The following is a 22,061-nucleotide window of genomic DNA, read 5'->3' as shown; positions in this document are numbered from 1 at the left end:
TCCTAGCCATTCACAGCAAAGCAAGTCAAAAAGAACGTTTAATGTGACCATTAGAGAAAGAGAAATGGAGTAACAGAGGAAAGTAACACAGAGGGAAAAGGCACATGAGTTTATTACTCCCCAGGATATTGTTTCTGGTGGTATAATGTGGTTTGAACAAAGGCAAGGGTACTAGTTACTAGCAATTTGAAATGCTAGGCCTTTGAGTGGAAATTTCAGGAGGAGAGCTTTTGTCCCATTGCATAAACCTCCCGTGGCAATTTCCCCCTGGCTTCATTGAAATACTGGAACGGCACATGGGCAGTCTTACAGCAAGGCTGGCTGGCAAAATTCATAGATGGTCCGCTAAGGAATACGTCATGTTTTCCAAATGGTATTTCCTGTCTGCTCAATGTGTCATGAAGGGTCTAAGAAATTTAATGTCATCTTAAGACTTTCAGTACTTAATTATTTTCACAGTGTTGTTATTTGTGTCTTTTCTGGGTATTTGGGAGACTTGGGTTCATGTCTGTCTTTAACTAGAACAAGGATGACCCTGATTAAGTTGTTCTAACCTTTCTGTACCTGAGACATTTTACCAGTTTAATGAGATTATTGGACTACATTATATCTGTCATTAAAATAGCAGTTAAGAAATTGCTATAATGCTTTGAATTTGTCCTGTCTAGAATGCCAACAAAGTTAGAATTGCTAATCATTAACCAAAAAGAATGGAGAAAATGATGATAATAACAAATTTTGTTAGGTTCTGAAATATCAATGCTTTTGTTTCTCTAAAAACAGAGTCAATTTCTGGCCTATAGATGTTGAAAAGCTGAGTTGATGTGCCCAGGTTTGGGCAGGTCAATATTAGATTTCAAAATTCTTCAATTGTTATTTCTCAAGACATGTAACTGTAATGGATTACTTTATGATTTAGTTACTTTAAATCTTAACCATAATACTTACTAATGATGTAGTGTCTATTAAATTTTTCTATTTTTATATCCTAGGAATGCATACTATTTACCCACTTTTTTTATCTTTTTTCACTTGTAAATAAAAAGGTCTAGACATGTTCATATTATTCTTTGAATGAGCTACTTATAAAATTTATTTGTGTCCATGACTGTGTTTAATATGCACTTAAAATTTCTTTAAACTATCATACTTTCAAAAAGCATCATTATTTTCATTTACTTCTAATCCTCCTCCATTTTATTTTAATTATTTTTATATCTAATACCTTTTAGTGATTCCACAAATCTTATAATAAAGTTTGTACTTTATAGTCTATCACACCAAAATCAATTTTATAGAAGCTCATGAGTTTATTTTATAGACAATAGAATGATCTTAGTAATTCTTGCCTCAAAATACAACAATCTTCTGAACATAATTAATATTTTAGTGTGAAGATATGTATATATTTTATAGCAGTCTTGTCATCCTAACTGGCAAGTAGTAACTTGAACTTTAAGCATTTATTATAGATATAAGTACATGATAAATGCCAGAATTTACGGCATTGGTACACTGGTTGTATAGTAATTTTTATATGTTATATATATATATATGTTTATATATTTGTTTATATTTGTTATGTTTATGTTTATAATTGTTATGAGAAACATGACTTTTAGAGGAAACTACTATGTATTTGAAAAAGTAACAATTAGATTTCCCTTGAGAAGAAAGAATAGCAGCACTAAGGTATAATGTTTGATGACCTACAAATAGTTTAAGAAGCTAGATTGTGCATGAGATGTGACAAGTCAGGGCCTGAGGACAGCTTCTAAGGACTAGAGGATGTGACCTGCCACCACTGCATCTCTGTTGCCTAGCCAAATCCCTGGCACCATAGACAGGACTCCAAAAGTATTTGTGCAATGTACAGATACTAGGTCAGTTCCCCATCCGGGCTGTACCATCAAAAGGTCACAAGCCCAGCTGACTCTGTTGGTACTGACCCTGAAGCATGAGCAGGCAGAAGTGTCCCACCACTCCAAAGGACCACACCTTCTCAGTACATTCAGTATATTGAATTCATGACTCAGTTTCCAAATATTTCATCAGCATTGACTATGCCCTTGAATCATTAAAACTCATAAGAGCTGTTTTTTTTCTTCTTCATCAACTCAGTTTCCTCTTTATCACCAAATGGTAATTGTAAACAATAATTGTAGCTTATATTCTGTACCAGATGGTGTGCTAACTAATTTAGATGTGTCATTTCATTAATCTTCACATCCTGGGCTTATACTATTATTGTGCTCCCACTTTCATCACTGAGCAAATGAAAGCAAAGAGAGGTTAAGAAGATTATACGGAGTGTCAGAGCACAGTTGACCTTTGAACCCAGCCAGTCTGATGCTAGATCTGGACGTGCTGTACCAGGGACAAGGGCTTAAAAGGTGAAAAAACAAGGGGCCTTTCCTTGGTGCACTTCCAGTCTATTGGGGAGACATCACTGGGCAGTTACAGTCCTACATGTGACCAGCACCTGTGCTGAGACAGCACATACCAGACCCTTCCATCACACTGGGGTCTGAGAAGAGAGGCTGAAGGAAGTCAAAGAACTTGCCTTGTTAGTTTTTATTAGGTTCTTCTTAGTGGGAAGACAAGATAGTATAATCAATTGTGAAGTTATTATCTTTATATGTGTCTTTTGAAAAAATAACCTTTTTTGGCAGCAATAATATGTCTTCATTTTATCTTTATTATATTGTAATCCATCTTGATATCTTGCAAGTTTGATTAAATCAATGACACGGTGAGTATAATTTTTTTTTCTAATTCTGCTGGAGATCTTTCTGATTTGATCTCATAGCACAGGCTCCTCAGTGAGATGGTTTTCTTAAGACATAATCATTAGGCTGAATGTGCTGGTTTATTGAAAGCATTCAGAAAGCACGCACATGTGTTTGCAAAGACCTCAAACAGGAAATTAGACATTGGTCCTTGGGAAACAAATTAGAGTAGAGTCTCTACCTACTATGGAAATACTTAGTTCAGTAGTAGCTCGGTCATTCATGAAATGACCAAGATTCATAGGTAGTTACCTGCACCTTATAAGTGTAATAAAGAATGTGGAATTTAGGAACTACTGATTTTTACACAATGCTTAGATACAATTAAAATTGTATCTATTTTATATACAATTCAATTACTTCAAAGATATTTGCCAAGTACTATTCTAGGTGCTTGGGACATGTTGGTGAAAGGAAGAGACAAAGATCTCTGCATTTGTGGAGCTTATATTCTGGTAAGGAGACACATCCAGTAATCAATAACCACAATAAATAAGTAAATAATATAGATATTAGTAAGTGAAAAGTACTATATTAGTTTCAGGTGTACAACATATGGACTAGACATTTATATACTTTGTGAATAGAGAAGCCCCGTGGCTCATCGGGTTGGAGCATCGTCCCGTTACCAAAAGTTTGCCAGTTTGATTCCCAGTCAGGGTGCACATAGAGGGCGACCAATCAATATTTCTCTCTCACATCAATATTTCTCTCCCTCTCTCTCCCCCCTCCTCCTCTTCTTCCACTTCCTCCTCCTCTTCCCCCAATTCTCTTTCTCTTTCTCCCTTCTTCTCTTTGTAAAAAAAAAAAATCAACAAACATATCTTCGGCTGAGGATTTAGAAAAAAGACAAAGTTGAGCAAAGTAAAGTTACAGTATTATAAAAGGTCAGGCTTGGCCTCGTTGAGAAGATAAGATTTGAGCAAAGTTTAAAGGAGTTAAGAGGCTATCTGAGGGAACGGTGTTCCAAGCATAGGGAACAGCCAGTACCAAGGCTATAAGGAAGGGGGATACCTGGTATACTCAAGGAACACAAAGGCCCATGTGGCTAGAGGTAAGTGAATAGGGAGAGAGTAACAGGAGATGTGGCTGGAGTAGAGGTGAGAACGGAGTGAAGAGGTGGCAGATCAAATAGGGTCTCCTAGGCCATTTAAAAACTGTTAGCTTTTACTCTGAGTGAAATTGAGGGGCCATCGGAGGATTCTGAGAAGAGGAGTAAACCTGATCTGTCTGACAGTTAAAAGGCTTCCTCTGGCTGCTTAAGAATAAACTGGAACAAGCGAGGATGAGAGCAAGGAGCCTATCAGGAAGCTTTGGGAATTGGCATATATTTTGAAGATAGAACCAACAGGATTTTCTGGCAGAAAGTGTGAGGAATAAGGAGTCAAAGCCTTTGGCCTGAACACCTGGAATGATGGAATCGTCATCTAGTGAGAGAGAGGCAAGCCTGTAAATGAACACATTACAATGTGTCACATGCAGTGATAGGTACAGAAATAATATGGTGAAGAGAGTGGTTATAAGGAAGGCATTGTATGGGGGTGACCAAGAGGCACTTTGAAAGATAAAGATATTCTGAGGTGGCCTGGTGGAAGAAGGCTGCCCTATACACCACGTGTGTAAAATAGTTTAGCAGTACTGAAGCACAAAGCACAATGGGAAAGGATATGGGAAATTCTGATTTAACACCTGGTTAGTAATATTCAGATTATATTGATCTGGTACAGTCACCCTAGTGAGCTTTCAGGAAAATGCTTAGGCACTTGTAATAACAGAGCTGTAGCATTCTAGACCAGCACTCTCCAAAAGGAATATAATAGATAACTTTAAATTTTCAAGAAGCCACATTAGAAACAGTAAAAAGAAGCAAATGACTTCAAATTTAGTAATAAACCTTATTTAATATATATCTAAAATGGTCATTTAATTAATATTAATTATAGTAAATTACATTAAATTTAATATTGAAATTAAAACTATATAATTAAAATAATATTAAAATTACTGATGACCTCTTATATTCCTTTCTTTTTTGGGGCGGGGGGGGACTAAGGTAGGGGTGTCAAACTCATTTTCACCAGGGGCTATATCAGCCTCTTGGTTGCCTTCAAAGGGCTGAATGTAATTTTAGGACTGTATAATTTAACTCCTTAACAGTTAAGCGAGAGTTCAGCGCTGCCACTGGGTAGAAACAAGGTGCTGGGCTAGATAAAACAAGGTGGAGGGCTGGATTCAGCCCGAGGGCCTTGTGTTTGCCACCTGTGGACTAAGTCCTCCAAACCCACTGTGTTTTACACTTGCAACACATCTCAGTTTGGACTAGCCACAATTCAAGCACTTAACAGCCACAAGTGACTATCTAACTGAAAGGTGCAGCTCTTGATAATGGCACAAATATTGTGTCCTGACTATGTGTTGACTCTTCATGGAAGGTATTAGATGAATTATGAATTAGGTTGAAGGGAACAGCATTTTCTATCAATATAGGGCCCGTTGCTGGAACCCAATGTTAATTTGTGTTTAAACCTACACCCAGAATGCTTTATTGGCCTTCTAGCAACAGAAACAAATAACCTCAAGTCGTCATTGCTTACTTTTCTGTTAATTCTTTCTCCCCACTCCCTAACTGTTGGACTCCACCTACTAATAATAGGGGCTGAAAAAGAAGGGAAATAAATGGTGGAGCTATAAGTCATAAACCCACATCCTGCAGAGTGATCTGTTGCTCTAGGCAACAGTGGTTACCAACTTTTTTTTCACCTGCTAGTTAAGAAGAATAACACACCCTCATCAACAGCAACACTCTTTGCAGTGGTTCTCAACTCCAGAAATGCACATCTCTCCCAGGGGAGGCGGGTAATGATAAGATTTGGAATGTGGAGCTGGAGGTGCTGAGGGTACAGTCTGAAAAGTCTCAGGGATACTCTGATGCCATCCCTTTCTTGTTCAGACGGTTAAGAATCTCTGTCCTAGAAACACTCCTTTTGGATGTCCTCCCCACTTGGCTTAGTCTTTAATAAATGTGTCTGGCCTACAAGAAAATGGCAGTCCAACCCACTGTCCACGTACACAGAAATGCAAGTAATTATCCAGGTGTGGACTTGGGAATGTGTGTGTGTATGTGTGGGTGTGTGAATAAGTGACTGACATTTGTCTCCACTGGTGATTTTCGAGGAGTAATATAGCAATAAAAGTAATAGTGATGATGAGTATAATAATACCTGAGAGTAGTAACACTAATATCACTTTTAACGTGCCAACCACTCTACTAAGCACTTTACAGACACCATCTCATTCTTCTGAGGTGGGGACTATTTTCATTTCCATTTCACAGCTGAGGAAGTGAAAGCAACAGAGAGGTTGACTAACTTGCCCAAGATCACTCAGCAGCTAAGTATGTGTGCTGAATACATGATATGTGTCACACAGTTGGGTGAAAATACAAGATTCCGTGCCTGAACTCACAGTGTGATGTGGATGGAAGACAGACAGAACCATGTATATTAGATCTGGACATACCAACACTGTAACAACAGCATGAGCAAAGCAGCTGCCACTTTCCACCTCTTCATAACCACAGTCCACATTTCAGAACTCAGTGTGGCACTGGCTTTTGAGTTAGACCTGGGCATAGTCCAGTCCACCACTCGCAGGAGCTCACACAAATTATTTACCATATTTTTTGAACCATAAGATGCACCTAGGTTTTAGAGGAAAATGGGAAAAAAATTTTGAAACAAAAAATATGGTAAAATATTTAATAACATAAATAACATAATATTTCACCAGTGTAAATGTAAACAGAACTCACCAGCAGCATTAACAACCATTACTCCTCCCAAATTTGGGGGAGGGGGGGCACACAAAGTGCATCTTATAGTCCAAAAATGTGGTAACTTTTCTGGGCCTGAGTTTGATAACATATAAAATTACAATACAATAAAATTAAAATACAATAGTGTCACCACATTTAAGATTGTTTTGAGAATTAAATGAGCTACTGTTATAGGTATCTGACCTACAGTAATTGTTCCATATTTATAACTCCTTATTCTAAAGTAGATGCTAATACATATTAATATGAGCTAGCCTATATTGACTTCCAATGCTAACCATGACATTATGCTGAGTACTAAGAAAGTTGAGGTGTAAATTTCTCCACAGCCTCGTCCACACCTGTGTCTATCACTTTGATGATGAGGTGACCAGGGGCTACAGGACAGACCCTGATCACTCTTTTAAAAGGCCTCAGGGGGACAGTTCTTGAGGTTTGGGGTTTTTTTTATTTTGTTTGTTTTGTTTTGTTTTGTTTGGTGTCTATGTGTTTTAAGCCAAGGATTAATTTTCCTGCCATGTTAATCAATAATCTTTCTGTAGATCTAAACTAGTTTTGGTGAAGTCAGTTCTTTGCAGGAAGCAATCATAAACATACCCAAAATCCATTTAGATTGCTCCTGGATACCATAGTACAGTACTTGCTACTATAGTTTCTTTTTATTTTTACCAGAGTGCCTGGTTAACTGATAGGTAAATTTTTGCAAATGATGCAGTGAATATATTCTAAGGGAATGTGTATTGGGGAGTGGGGTCCTTTAGGTATAAAATACTCTGCTCTCAATAGCACCCATTAAAAAATAATGACTCACACTACACAAAAGTAACTCAAAATGGATCATGGACCTAAATGTAAGAGCTAATATTACAAAACTCTTAGAAGAAAGGATAGGAGTAGACCTTTATGACTTTGAATGAAGCAGTAGTTCCTTGGATATAATATGAAATACACAATCAAAAAAAGAAAAGAAATAGATAAATTAGATTATACTCAACTTTAAAACTTTTATGCTGTAAACAATGCCATCAAGAAAGTATAAAGATTAAAAACAGTACATAGAATGGGAGAAAGTATTTAATTTCCAAAGCATATATCTCATAAGGGACTTGTATGCAGAATATTGAAAGAACTCTGTTGTAACAACAACATATTTTAAAGATATAACAATACATAATTATATAAGATATAATGTATAATCCCTTTTAACACTTGGAAAAGGATCTGAGTAGAGTTTTCTCTGAAGAAGACACGGAAATGACCAATAAGCACATGAAAAGATACTCAACATCATTAGACATAAAAGAAATGCAAATCAAAACCACAGTGAGAACCTGACACTCACTAGGATGCCTATCATCAAAATGATAGACACAGGTATGGATGAAGCAGTGGAGAAATCTGAACCTTCATATACTGCTGGTAGAATGTGAAAATCATTCCATAGCTTTGGAAAAAGTCTCGCAGTTCTTCAAAAACTAAATATAAAGTTACCGTATAGCCCAGCAATTCCACTCGTAGGAACTCCAAGAGAAATGAAAACATATGTGTGCAAAATCTTGTACACAAATATTTATAGCAGCGTAATTCCTACTAGCTGAAATGTGGAAGCAACTCCAGTGTCTACCATCTGATGAATGCACAATCAGACCCATGTTTCAATTCAGTGGAGTACTCAGCAATAAAAAGAAATGGCATGCTGATGCACATTAGTGTGGAAGAACTTGATGGGGGAGGGGGTGTAAGGGGACTAAATGGTAATAAAAAAATATAATAATGATTATATAAAATAAAAAAGAAAACATGCTATGTGAAAGAAGTCAGCTACAAAAAGACCATATATTATATGATTCCATTTATCAGAAATGTCCAGAATAGACAAGTTTATATAAAGAGAAAGTAGAGTGATAGTTTCTTAGTCCTGAGGGGTGGGGAGTGGGGTGAATGGCAAGTGACTGCTTAAAGGGTATGGGGTTTCTTTTGGGGGAGAAGAAAATATTCTAAAATTCTATTGTAGTGATGGTTGCAGAACCCCATGAATATACAAAAAAACATGGAATTACACACTTTCAATGGGTGAATTGTATGTTATGTGAGTCATATCTTAATAAAGCTATTTTTTTAAATACAGAGCACACAACCTGTGTTCAAGGTGATGCTCTAATCACTGGAAAGATGAAAAGATGCATTAGAATTAATCTGTGCTCTGGCTTCAGTACGTTAAGTGAGAGCATTTGTTATGCCAGGAGATTATAAAGAAAACTATAGTTATGACAGCAAAGCAGGTTTTATGGGGAGACCAAGGTTATGCCTAAAAGATGAACTTGGGGAGGGTGATTGGCTTGGACTGTAGATGAATTTAAAAGCCATGTACATTAAAGGGTTTAGATTATATTCTACAGACAATAGAGAACAACTGCAAAGTTTTGCTATTTGAAAAGATAAGAGCAGAAATGGGTTTTAGAAAGAAAACTGGTGGCATTACAGACACTGCATGTAAGAGGGAAAGACTAGAAGTATGGAAATAAATAGTAAACAGGAGGCAGAATCATGGTAAGACCTGTGGAAGAGCTGAACGAGAATGGTAGATAAGGAAAGAATGGTACAAATTCAAAGGCATTAGAAAGGCTGAATTGACATGACACACTGACTGATCAGACTGGAGACTTCAGGAACCAAGTTAACAAGTGCTCTGGAGTTCCTGAGAAGGATGGCTGAGGGGAGCTAATCAGGCTCTCAGCCAAGATGAATGTAGGCTGGTTCGGGGCAGGAGGGAAGTTATTATCTGGGGAGAGGGCTGGTTGTGTCTCGATGGCTCCGTTTAGAATCAAGGCTGAGTCTGGTCATCACAAACACCCACAGCTATTAAGCTAGCCTACCCTAATGGTGTTTCTTCTCCTACCCTTTTCTTGCCTTTGTCTCATCTGCTTTCCCACTTCTAAATGTAGGGCTTCTGTTTTAATTTCACAATTCTGGTAGCTCTTTTATTTGACTTTGGCATCCTCTCCCCTGACACCCAGTTCGGGCCTTACTTCACTGTACTGTTCATTCCACTCCTTCCCCAGGATCTGATTTTCACCCAGGTCCTTTTATGTGGACTTTCTCCTCTGTTCCCACGATAACCTCTGGCTTAGATCTAGCTGCACCACAGCCTATATTGGCAATCCAGGGGAACTGGGGATGGGGCAGAGAAGAGGAAGCTGGAATGGGGTCATGTTGCAGTTGAACCTCTAATGGGACCACCTTTGGAAATGCCCTGCAGATCATGCAAAGTCTAAATTCAGGGCTTAAAGTGAAGAGGGAGATGGAGACATCAATTAGTAAGATGCTGCTGCTTCATTCAATGTCTTCAGAGACTAGATAATAGGAATAAGGGTAATAGAAATCAGGGAGGATCTATCTACCCCAGAGATAATCTGAATCACAGCTGAAATGTCATTTCACAGCTGAAATCAAGTCATTTTTATGAAAGGGCAAATTTTCAGCCACCTTTACTCCAGAAATAAGTAGTAAAGTAGCTACAAAACAAAGACTTTATAATATGCTAACCAAAAAAATTAAGATTATTTCATCTTATGTGTTAGATTGTTAAGATTATTAAAGACTGAATTCTTTGATGTTCTTGAATATATTTCTGCATTCCATGTGACATTATTATTCATTTTATTCCTACATTGTTACTGTTCTGTTTTAATTATTGTCATTGTGGAAGTTTCTTATTATTTCCTCCTAAGTGTCCCCTGAATTTAACCCTGGTTAAATTATGTATGTGTACATGCAGCTTTCATTGTGGTTATTTTTTAGATCATCTGAAATTCTTTTGAGATTCTCTTCTCTGATCCCTAAATTGTTAGGAAAATGCTTTACCCTTAAGGATTTTTAAATTTATTTAATCTTTTATTATTAATTTATATTTTTATTATACTTTGGTTAGAAGATATAGCTTATACAATTTCTCTTTTAGGGAATTTATTGAGATTTTTTCTGTATATGACTAGTTTTTAACAAATAGCTGATGAGATAAACCTAATTTTTACTCAAATCTTATATAAGATTTTTATTTTTTCTTCCCCATTAGTCAATGCAATATAAAGAAGAAGTGTACTACCATTGCTAAGGTCATAATTTTATAAACCAAAGTTTCAGTATTATATTTTGGAAAACATTGATTTAATCTTCAAAATAATTTGCAGAAATAAAAGAATGTATTCTTGGGTGTAAAGTTTAGTGATGAATCAATTCTGAACCAACACAAATAATGCTAAATTGTTCATTGCAGTAGTTACCTCAAGAAAAATAAGGAAAATAACTAGACCATTGTGGCTCAGTTGGTTGGGCACCATTCCACAGGGCAAAGGTCACCTGTTTAATTGCTGGTCAGGACACACACCTGGGTTGTGGGTTCAGTCCCCAACTGCAGCATGTGCAAGAGGCAACCAATCATGTTTCTCACATCAATGTTTCTCTTCCTCTCCTTCTCCCTCCCTTCCCCTCTCTCTAAAAATAAATAAATAAAATCTTTTTTAAATTAGTAATAATCAGCTGATGATAAGAAAAACTCTCCCTAGAAAGTTACTGAGCATAATAACAGAAAAAAGAAGCGAATAAATTACCAATTTTACAATAAAATAGTCATCATAAAATTTGTCAATCAGAAATAACACACAAAGGATACATTTTAGTTTGCATTTTGTTTTCATTAAGAACTTGGCCGAGTCTAGGCAACAAAGACAAGGAACTATTGCAATGCACTTTCCACTTCAAATTCTCCTCCATTTCAAATTGATCTCCAACAATGCTTTGAAGAGTAAAGTCACAACTGAGTAGAGTGGAGAAGAGCTTCTTTTCCCCTCTTGGTGAGAAACCCTCACAGTAGAACTTAATAAAAAAGGCAACCAGTGGAATGGGAGAAAATATTTGCAAATCATATATCAGATATAGAGTTAGTATCTAAAATATATAAAGAACTTACTCCACTCAATAACAAAAAAGCACTTTGATTAAAAAATGCATAGAGGATCCAAATACACATTTTTCCAAATTAGACATCCAAGTGGCCAACAGATACATGAAAAGGTGCTCAACATCACTAATCATACAGGAAATGCAAATGAAAACCATGATCATACCTCCCTTCATTCCTATTAGAAAGTTCTCATCAAGAAGATAAGAGATAACAAGCATTGACAAGGTAACAGAGAAAAGGAATCCTTGTGCACTGTTGGTGAGAATTTAAATTAGTTCAGCCACTATAGAAAACAGTATGGAGGTTCTCCCAAAAATTAAAAATAGAGCTACCACATGATGCAGCAGTTCAACTTCTGGGTGTGTATTCAAAGGAAATGAAAGGATCTCAAAGAGAAATCTATGCTCCCCTGTTCACGGCAGCATTATTCATAATAGCCAAGACATGGAAACAATCTAAATGTCTATCAATGGATGAATGGATAAAGAAGATGTGGTTTTTCATGAAACTGGCACTGAAAGCAAAGAAGGAAGACCTTACCTCCACCAAAAAAAAAAAAAAAAAAACCACAAAGCCAAAGCAAAGGCTTTGGAAGGCAAAGAATGTGGTTCTGAAACGTGTCCACATCCACAAAGAAAAGATCTGCACATTACCCACCTTCTGAGAGCTAAACACACGGCAGCTCTGAAGGCAGCCCAGATATTTTCAGAAGAGAGCCCCCAGGAGAAACAAGCTTGATGCTATGCCATCACCCAGTATCCCCTGACTACTGAGTCAGACACGAAGAAGATGGAAGACACTGGTGCACTTGTGTTCATTGTGGATGCCGAGGCCACCATGCACCACATCAGACAGGCTGAGAAGAGGCTCCGTGACATTCACATGGCCCAAGTCAACACCCTGATCAGGCCTGATGGAGGGAAGAAGGCATATTTTCAACTGGGTCTCCAGATGTTGCCAACAAAATTGGAATCATCTAAACTGAGTCCAGCTGGCTAATTTCTTTCTTCTTTTTTAACTTTTTTCTTTTATTAATTTTAGAGGGGGGGAAGGAGGGAGAAACAGAGGGAGAGAAACATCAATCAGCTGTCTCCTGCATATACCCAGACTGGAGACCAAACCCACAACCTAGGCATGTGCCCTGACCTGGAGTGGAACCCTAAACCGTTTGTTTTGCAGGATGACACCCAATCAACTGAGACAACTGGCCAGGACCAGCTGGCTAATTCTAAATAAAAAAAATATAACACTGTAAAAAAAAATGTGATATTATATATATATGCATATATATAATCATGTATATATAGTCATGTATATACACATACATACATACAGTGGAATATTATACAATTATGAGAAAGAAGGAAATCCTGCCATTTGCAAAAACATGGATGGACCTTGAGGGCATTTTGCAAAGTGATATAAGTCAGACAGAGAAAGACAAATACTGTATGATGTCACTTACATTTAGAATCTTTAAAAAAAGAACTCCTTAACACAGAGAGCACAATAGTAGTTGCTGTGAGCTGCATGGTGGGGGAATTAGGGAGATGTCATTTAAGGGACAAACTTGCTGCTAATAGATAAATAAGTCCTAGAGCTCTAATCCATAGCACATTGACTATGGTTGGCAATATTGGTTTGCAAACTTCAAAGTTGTTAAGAGACAACATCTTACTTATACTCACCACGAAAAAAGAAAAAAATGAAAATTATTGTCATGATAAAGGTGTTAGCTACCACTGTGGTGGTATTTATATTGTAATATGTAAATGTATCAAATCAACACATTGTACACCTTCAATATACACAATGTTAAATGTCAATTATCTCACTTTTAAGATATATATACAAAATATATGTATACCTGGTTTTGCTCACATGCCTTTTAAGTCACTTCTATGGACTTGAAGCCAATTGTGACTCCTGCTTTCTCATATTACTATAATATTACAGTATAAATTATTTTTATCCTATTATTTTATGTAAGTGTTATTATAGTCTTCATAGCCATCATTTTTAATGGTAACAAGAAAACCATTGTGTATATACAGTAATTAACTCTTCCCATATTTGTTGGATATTTAGATTGTTTTTAATTTCTTGCTCTGGTCAAAGGTTCAGTTGGTTGGAGCATTATCCTGTGCACCAAAGCACCGAAAGGTTACAACTGATCAATGTTTCTCTCTAATCTCTCATCTCTCTCCCCACCCCTTTCCCCTCTCTCTAAAATTCATAAGCATATTCTTAGGTGAGGATTTTTAAAAAATAATAATTTCCAGCAATGCTACAGTTCCATCTTCAGGCATATGGAGTTCTTTCACAGTTTATAAATTCCCCTGAGTTAAATTTCCAAAGGTTGAATTAGTGAACAAAAGAGAAAGAACTTTTCCATGATATTTAGATATTTAATAAATATTATTGATGAAAAAATGAATATAAAGGAGGGTCTTTTAAAGCTCCTGGATTTTAGACCATGCTTGGAAAATTTACTACTCGTCATGATCAGAAAACAGGATCCATCGATTTTAAGTTCTCATCACAATGAAAAAAAAGTGCTAATCATGTATTGTGACAGATGTTAACTAGACTTATTGTGGTAATCATTTCGCATTATTTACAAATATTGTATTATCATAGTGTACACCTGAAACTAATATAATGTTATATGCCAATTATACCTCAATTTTAAAAAACAGAATCTAACTTAATCAGGAAGGAGTTTATCACCAGGTGTATGGCTGCCTACAACACTGGGAAGATCAGAGAGTTAGGTCTGATGTTAACAGGAATAACACAGCCAGGAGAAACGCCCAACCATGCTTTTAGGACTGTTCCAGCCAACTCCTACTCCTCAATCTAATAGGGACAGGGCAGCTGCCCCCAGAAGATTCTGTTTCTCCACATGTGGCTCTCACCACACGTTGCTCATAGATCTCCCATCACTGTGTCTCCTTTACTGGATTACAGGAAAAACCCTAACTGCAAGGGAGTGTGGGAAATGTTATTTCTAGATTTTCAGCATCCATATTAAGAAAACATATCATAAATTAAGAAACTTGGAGAGAGGGGCCAAAAATCTGGTTAGTAGTATCTACCACAAAATTATAAAGAAGAGAAGGGAGGGAGGGAAGAAAGAAAACTTTTCTATTATTCTTATAGTTTTACTGTTACACTTCTTAATCCAACTTCAATTATTTTTATTATTTTGTGTATGATGGGGACCCGATTTCATTTTTTCCAAAGAATAGCCAGTTGTCCCGATATCATATATTAAATAATATATTCTTTTTCTACTGATTAACTGCCAAATTTTCATATATGAAATCTGAATTCCGAAATCTCTGTTCTTTTCCACTGGTTTATCTGTGTAAACTGTAAAGTACCAAAATATTTTTTCTTTAAAATACTTTTTTGTTATTATTAAAAATAACATTTTTTTTCTCAGATGAAGTTTAGAATCAGTTTGTCAGCTTTTCTTCAGTTATTTTATCAATTTGGGGGTTTAATTGGAATCACAAAAAGTTTTGTCTCCATTTAGGGAGAAAGCGGCATCTTCACCACACTGAACATTTCTTTCGAGTAGCACTGTGGTCTCTCCCCTTGTTCAGGTCTGCCTTTATGCCAGATAGTCGTCTCTACCTAGAACTGGAAAATTACTCACTAGTGTTTCTATATTTTTCACAACTTTTGTTGCTGTTATAAGTTTGATTTTTGCCGTGTTGTTTTCTAATATTTATTGCTGGATGTATAGAAATGTCATTGTTTTAAATACACATTTACCTGACATCGGCCATCTTATTAATTCTACTCACTTCACTCTCTAAATTTTCTCTATGTAGGCAGTTATATCACCCACATATTATGCTAATTTTGTCTTTTCCCTATGGCCAATGTACCAAATCCACTATGGTGCTTTCATAAATAAAGTTATATTGACACCAGCCATTCTTGTTTACATATTTATCTATAGCAATTATTACCCTACAGCAGCTGTGACAGAGACTATTTGACCTGCTAACCCTAAAATATTTACTATCTGGACCTTTATAGAAAAAGTTTGCCAAATCCTGCCATAGACTATAAATTTGAGACCTTTTTTCTGGACTTTTGTTTTATAAGACCACCTGAACAAACATAATAATAGCAATGATGATGAGACTCTCTGGCTTGTATCTGACTTTAATGGGAACACTTTCTGCATTTTACAGTTAGAATAATATTGCCATTGCTTTTGAGAGGTTTTTATCAGGAGTGGATATTGGATTTTACCAGCTTCCTATTCACCATACCTTGAGATGATCATATGAGCTATCATTTAATATTTAATGTAGTGAATTACTGTTTCTTACTAGTGAGCTGTTCTTATATTCCCAGTTATTATATATTATTTTAATATACTTGAATTAATTTTCTAAAATTTTATTTGAGAATTTTGTATCTATATTTATGAGTGATATTGTTTTTTCTTTTTTAATTTATGAAAAATTTATTACACATTAGAAATTCCTGAGTTGCTTTTCTCTTTCAATATGTTTGCAAAATTCATCCATGTTGATATATAGTCATAGTTCATCTATTTTATTTATTTTAAATTGGAAAACAATTTTTATTTTTATTTATTTTTTAAATTTTTTTATTGTTGTTCAATTACAGTTGTCTGCATTTTCTCCCTACCACTCCCCCCGCACCCCAGACAAACCTCCCTCCCTCCCTTGCTCCCACCCTCCCTCTTGGTTTTGACCATGTGTCCTTTATACTAGTTCCTGAAAACCCTTCTCCCCTGAAAACCCTTCTCCCAACTGTCCCCTCCCCCCACCCCTCTGGCTATTGTTAAATCATTCTTAATTTCAATGTCTCTGGTTATATTTTCTTTGCTTTTTTCTTTTGTTGATTATGTTACAGTTAAAGGTGAGATCATATGGTATTTGTCCCTCACTGCCTGACTTATTTCACTTAGCATAATACTCTCCAGTTCCATCCATGCTGTCACAAAGGGTAGGAGCTCCTTCTTTCTCTCTGCTGCGTAGAATTCCATTATGTAAATGAACTACAGTTTTTTGATCCATTCATTTACCGATGGGCACTTAGGTTGCTTCCAACACTTGGCTATTGTAAATTGTGCTTCTATGAACACTGGGGTGCATAGGTTCTTCTGAACTGGTGTATAATCCCAGCAGTGTAATTGCTGGGTCAAAAGGCAGTTCCATTTTTAGTTTTCTGAGGAAATTCCATACTGTTTTCCACAGTGGCTGCACCAGTCTGCATTCCCACCAACAGTGCACTAGGGTTCCCCTTTCTCCACAACCTACCCAGCACTTATTTGTTGATTTGTTTATGATGGCCATTCTGACTGGTATGAAGTGACATCGTATTGTGCTTTTAATTTGCATCTCTCTGATTGCTAGTAATGCTGAACATCTTTTCATATGTCTCTGGGCCCTCTGTATGTCCTCCTTGTAGAAGTGTCTATTCAAGTCTTTTGCCCGTTTTTTAATGGGATTTTTTGTCTTCGTGGAGTGGGGTTGTGTGAGTTCTTTATATATTTTGGAGATCAAACCCTTGACCAAAATATCATTGGCAAATATGTTTTTCCACATAGTTGGTTCTCTTTTCATTTTAATGCTGTTTTCTTTAGCCATGCAGAAGCTTTTTAATTTGATGAGATCCCATTCGTTTATTCTTACCCTTATGTCCCTTGCTTTAGGGGACATGTCAGTGAAGATGTTACTGTGTGGAATGTCTGAGATTTTCCTGCCAATGTTTTCCTCTAGTACTTTTATGGTGTTGTGACTTATATTTAAGTCTTTTATCTACCTTGAATTTATTTTGTGTATGGTGTAAGTTGGTGCTCCAGTTTCATTTTTTTTAATGTAGCTGTCCTGATCTCCCAACACCATTTATTGAAGAGGCTATTTTTACTCCACTTTATGCTTCTTCCTTCTTTGTCAAATATTAATTGACTGTAGAGACTTGGGTTTATTTCTGGGCTCTCTGTTCTGTCCCATTGGCCTATGTGTCTGTTTTTATGCCAGTACCAGGCTGTTTTGATTACAGTGGCCTTGTAATACAGTTTGATATCAGGTATTGTGATCCTTCCTGCTTTGTTCTTCTTTCTCAAAATTGCTGCAGCTATTCGGGGTCATTTATGGTTCCATATAAATTTCTGAAATGTTTTTCTTATATCTGTTAAATATGTCATTGGTACTTTAATGGGATTGCATTGAATCTATAAATTGTTTTGAGTAGTATGACCATTTTGATGATGTTAATTCTTCCAATCCATGAGCATGGTACATGTTTTCATTTGTTTTTGTCTTCCTTAATTTCTTTCTTCAGTGTTGTATAGTTTTCTGAGTACAGGTCTTTTACTTCCTTGGTTAGGTTTATTCCCAGGTACTTTATTTTTCTTGTTGTTATATCAAATGGGATTTTTTTCCTGATTTCTGTTTCTGATATTTTATTGTTGGTATACAAAAATGCCCTTGATTTCTGAGTATTGACTTTGTATCCCACTGTTTTGCCAAATTTATTTATTAGGTTAAATAGTTTTTTGGTGGAGTCTATAAGATTTTCTACATACACTATCATGGCATCTGCAAACAATGACAGTTTTACTTCCTCCTTTCCAATTTGGATGCCTTTTATTTGTTTTTCTTGTCTGATTGCTGTGGCTAGGACTTCCAGTACTATGTTGAATAGAAGTGGTGAAAGTGGACAACCTTGTCTTGTTCCTGATCATAGTGGGGAAGTTCTAAGTTTTTGCCCATTGAATATGATGTTGGCTGCAGGTCTCTCATATATAGCCTTTATTATGTTGAAGAGTGCTCCCTCTATTCCCACTTTGCTAAGTGTTTTATCATAAATGGGCACTGTACCTTATCAAACGATTTTTCCACATCTATGGATATGATCATATGATTTTTGTCTTTCATTTTGTTTATGTGGTATATTATGTTTATTGATTTGCAAATATTGTACCATCTTTGCATTTTGGGGATGAATCCCACTTGATCATGATGTATGATCTTTTTAACATATTGCTGGATGCAGTTTGCCAATATTTTGTTGAGGATTTTAGCATCTATGTTCATCAGTGATATTGGCCTGAAGTTTTCTTTCTTCGTTATGTCTTTATCTGGTTTTGGGATTAGGATGATGCTGGCTTCATAAATAGAGTTTGGGAGTCTTCCATGTTCTTGAATGTTTTGGAATAATCTGTGGAGGATAGGGGTTAGGTCTCCCTTAAATGCTTTGTAAAATTCTCCTGGGAAACCATCTGGTCCAGGGCTTTTGTTTGTCAGAAGATTTTTTTTTAATTCTATTTTAATCATTGTTCAAGTACAGTTTTCTCCCTTTTACTCCCATTCCAGCCCACCCACCCAACCCTCCCCACTTCCCTCCCATTACCACCCTCTCCCTAGCTTTTGACCATGTGTCCTTTAAATTTGTTTCTGTAAACCCTTCCCATTCTCACCTTAAATTCCTTCTCCTCTCCCCTCTGGTCACTGTCAGTCTGTCCCCTATTTCAGTGTCTTTGGTTATATTTTGTTTCTTTGTTTTGTTGTTTAGGTTCCTGTTAAAGGTGAGATCGTATGGTATTTGTCTTTCACTGCCTGGCTTGTTTCGCTTAGTATAATGCTTTCCAGTTCCATCCATGCTGTTGCAAAGGGTAGGAGCTCCTTCTTTCTTTCTGCTGCATAGAATTCCACTGTGTAAATGTACCATAGTTTTTTGATCCATTCATTTACTGATGAGCATCTAGGTTGCTTCCAGCACCTACCTATTGTAAATTGTGCTGCTATGAACATCGGGGTGCACAGGTTCTTTTGTATTGGTGTTTTAGTGTTCTCAGGATATAGTCCCAGCAGTGGAATTGCAGGGTCAAAAGGCAGATCCATTTTAAGTTTTCTGAGGAAGTTCCATACTGCTTTCCATAGTGGTTGTACCAGTCTGCAGTCCCACCAACAGTGCACTAGGGTCCCCTTTTCTCCACAACCTCTCCAACATTTGTTGTTTGTTGCTTTGTTTATGATGGCCATTCTGACTGGTGTGAAGTGGTATCTCATTGTGGTTTTAATTTGCATCTCTCTGATAGCTAGCGATATTGAACATTGTTTCATGTGTCTTTGGATCTTCTGTATGTCCTCCTTGGAGAAGTGCCTGTTTAAGTCCTTTGCCCATTTTTTAATTGGGTTACTTGTCTTCTTAGAGTGGAATCATGTAAGTTCTTTATATATTTTGGAGATTAAACCCTTGTCTGAGGTATCATTGGCTGTCAGAAGATTTTTGATTACTGTTTCAATTTCATCAGCTGTTATTGGTCTGTTCAGGCTTTCTCCTTCTTCACTGAGTTTTGAAAGATTATATTTTTCTAGAAATTTGTCCATTTCACCTAGGTTTTCAAATGTCTTGGCATATAGTTCTTTGTAGTAATTTCTTACAGTCCTTTGTATTTCTGTGGTATCAGTTGTAATCTCTCCTCTTTCATTTCTGTTTGTGTTTATTTGAGTCCTTTCTGTTTTTTCTCATGATGAGCCTGCTTAAAGTCTTGTCGATTTTGTTTATCTTTTCAAAGAACCAACTCCTGGATTTATTGATTCTTAGAATTATGCTTTTAGTCTCTATGTCATTTAATTCTGCTCTAATCTTGGTTATTTCCTTCCTTCTACTAGCTCTGGGCTGTCTTTGATATTTATGAGTGATGTTGTTTCCTTAATTTCTGATTGATTTTTTAATAGCAACCTATTCTCATTATGCCATCTTAAATTTCTCTGAAGACATCAGTTGAAATTCCTAAAAACCCTTTTTATATTTCTTTCATCAACTCTTTTTTCTCAGGTGTCAGTATTCTGGTTATGAGTCTTGATGCTCCCATTCTCTTGTTTTTCCTCAAATTCCCTCAAGTATTTCATAACCCTTGGTTACTGACTCATAATTTTAGTTGAAGGACTAGAATAATATAGTAATGTGGTTTGCATTTACTTGTCAGCTGTGGCAAGCCTCTTTATTGACTAGGAGGCTAACTGTAGGGTTCTGAAGATGAATGTGGGACTTAATAGACAGGCAGCTTTCCCCTAGAGTTTGGATAACAATCAAATATATAAGTTTCAGCCCTGCTTAAGTGCTGTTTGCTGAGACCAGCAAAGCTTTGTGCTGGAGGTGGAGCATGTGAGAGTTCTTAGTATGGAGGTTCCTCTTCCCACTCCCTTCTGATTAATTGATTAAATTGGGGTCTGCCTGTTGAGGTCCAAAATTTCCAGACACTGCTCTACTTGTGTTGGGGAGCTCAAGACCCACCCTAGGAACCAATGAGACATTGGCCACATTATTCAAGGCAAGAGTTCTGGCTGATTTTAAACTGGGGACAATTGTGGCATTTCATTGCTGCTTGTGACAGGGAAGTCAAATGGCCTGTAGCAGTCAGTCTTTTAAATAACCCCTCCTCCAATTGAGTGTCCCCATATTCTCATCCTTGCTGACCCTGACCTTGGGTAAATTTTACTTGACTAAATCTTTAGCAGCCCCCTGTAGGCCCATATTAAACTCTTTCCTTAGCTCTAGTTATTCAATCTACAGAGTCCCTTCTCCTTAACATCTTCCCAAACTTCCTCAAAATTTTTGTCTAGTAATGCCATCCTATTTTGCTTTCCAGACTGTTATAGTAGAGTCATTTCACTAGAATTTTAAGGGAGTGCACTAACCACCGTTTGGAATCAGAGGTTTTCAGTGTACGTTAAATATACCTACATGCAAGCACCACTATCTCCCCATTAGTGCACCAGGGTCTGACTATGCTAATTTGGTCTCCACAAAATTTTTATGAGTACGGTTTTCTTATCCCCATTTTACACATGAAAAAGCTGAAGCTCCACAAGGTTGAGTAAGTGGCTCAAGGTCATGCAGTTGTTAGCCTTGAACTCAGATTTGACTCATCCAGTTATCACATTCATACCAAATAAGTGTTTTGATGATAGAGCAGGGTCCCAGCAAGTATCATTTGAATGATGATCAAGGATAATTCCAAGTTCCTTATTCATTGTTTTTTTGTTCTTAATACATGAATAAACAGAATTGGTTCCAGTGACTAAATATTACTAACAGAGGACTCTGGAGCACTTTGTGCTTTCTCATAGCTGTAAGCAGTTTAAAATGCAGTAGCTATAGACTGGTTGTAATCATATGTAGACTGTGTGGAAAAAAAATATATATATATAAAATTAAATTAAAATGCTCCCATTTCCCATGTATAAAAATAATACCCACAGGATAATCATGTAAATATCCTTCACAAAGAAATTGGAAAAATTTATGTAAAGCCATTTAATATTATCGGAGTCCACGGAACTGATTAGCACCCTTTTTTGCTTCATAAATGTGCTCAGATCTTTACTAGTTGGCCATTAGTGATGCTCTGTAGACAAGTTAATTTTTACCTAGTTGACCTTATCAGGGACACAAATTTCTGTAATTT

The 22,061-nt window shown here is 36.5% G+C and overlaps 1 protein-coding gene across 1 annotated transcript in view; it reads left to right on the top strand.

The window, feature by feature from the left end:
• Nucleotides 1–22,061, top strand: part of LOC123831350 (amyloid beta precursor protein binding family B member 1 interacting protein) — a 93,515-nt gene that overhangs the window by 1,305 nt on the left and 70,149 nt on the right. The window lies entirely within an intron of this gene.

The sequence above is a fragment of the Phyllostomus hastatus genome, unplaced genomic scaffold (genome assembly GCF_019186645.2).
Source record: "Phyllostomus hastatus isolate PE091 unplaced genomic scaffold, TTU_PhHast_1.1 phas_scaffold_1674, whole genome shotgun sequence".
Classification (NCBI taxonomy): Eukaryota; Metazoa; Chordata; class Mammalia; order Chiroptera; family Phyllostomidae; genus Phyllostomus; species Phyllostomus hastatus.
This window is presented reverse-complemented; position numbering and strand designations above follow the sequence as displayed.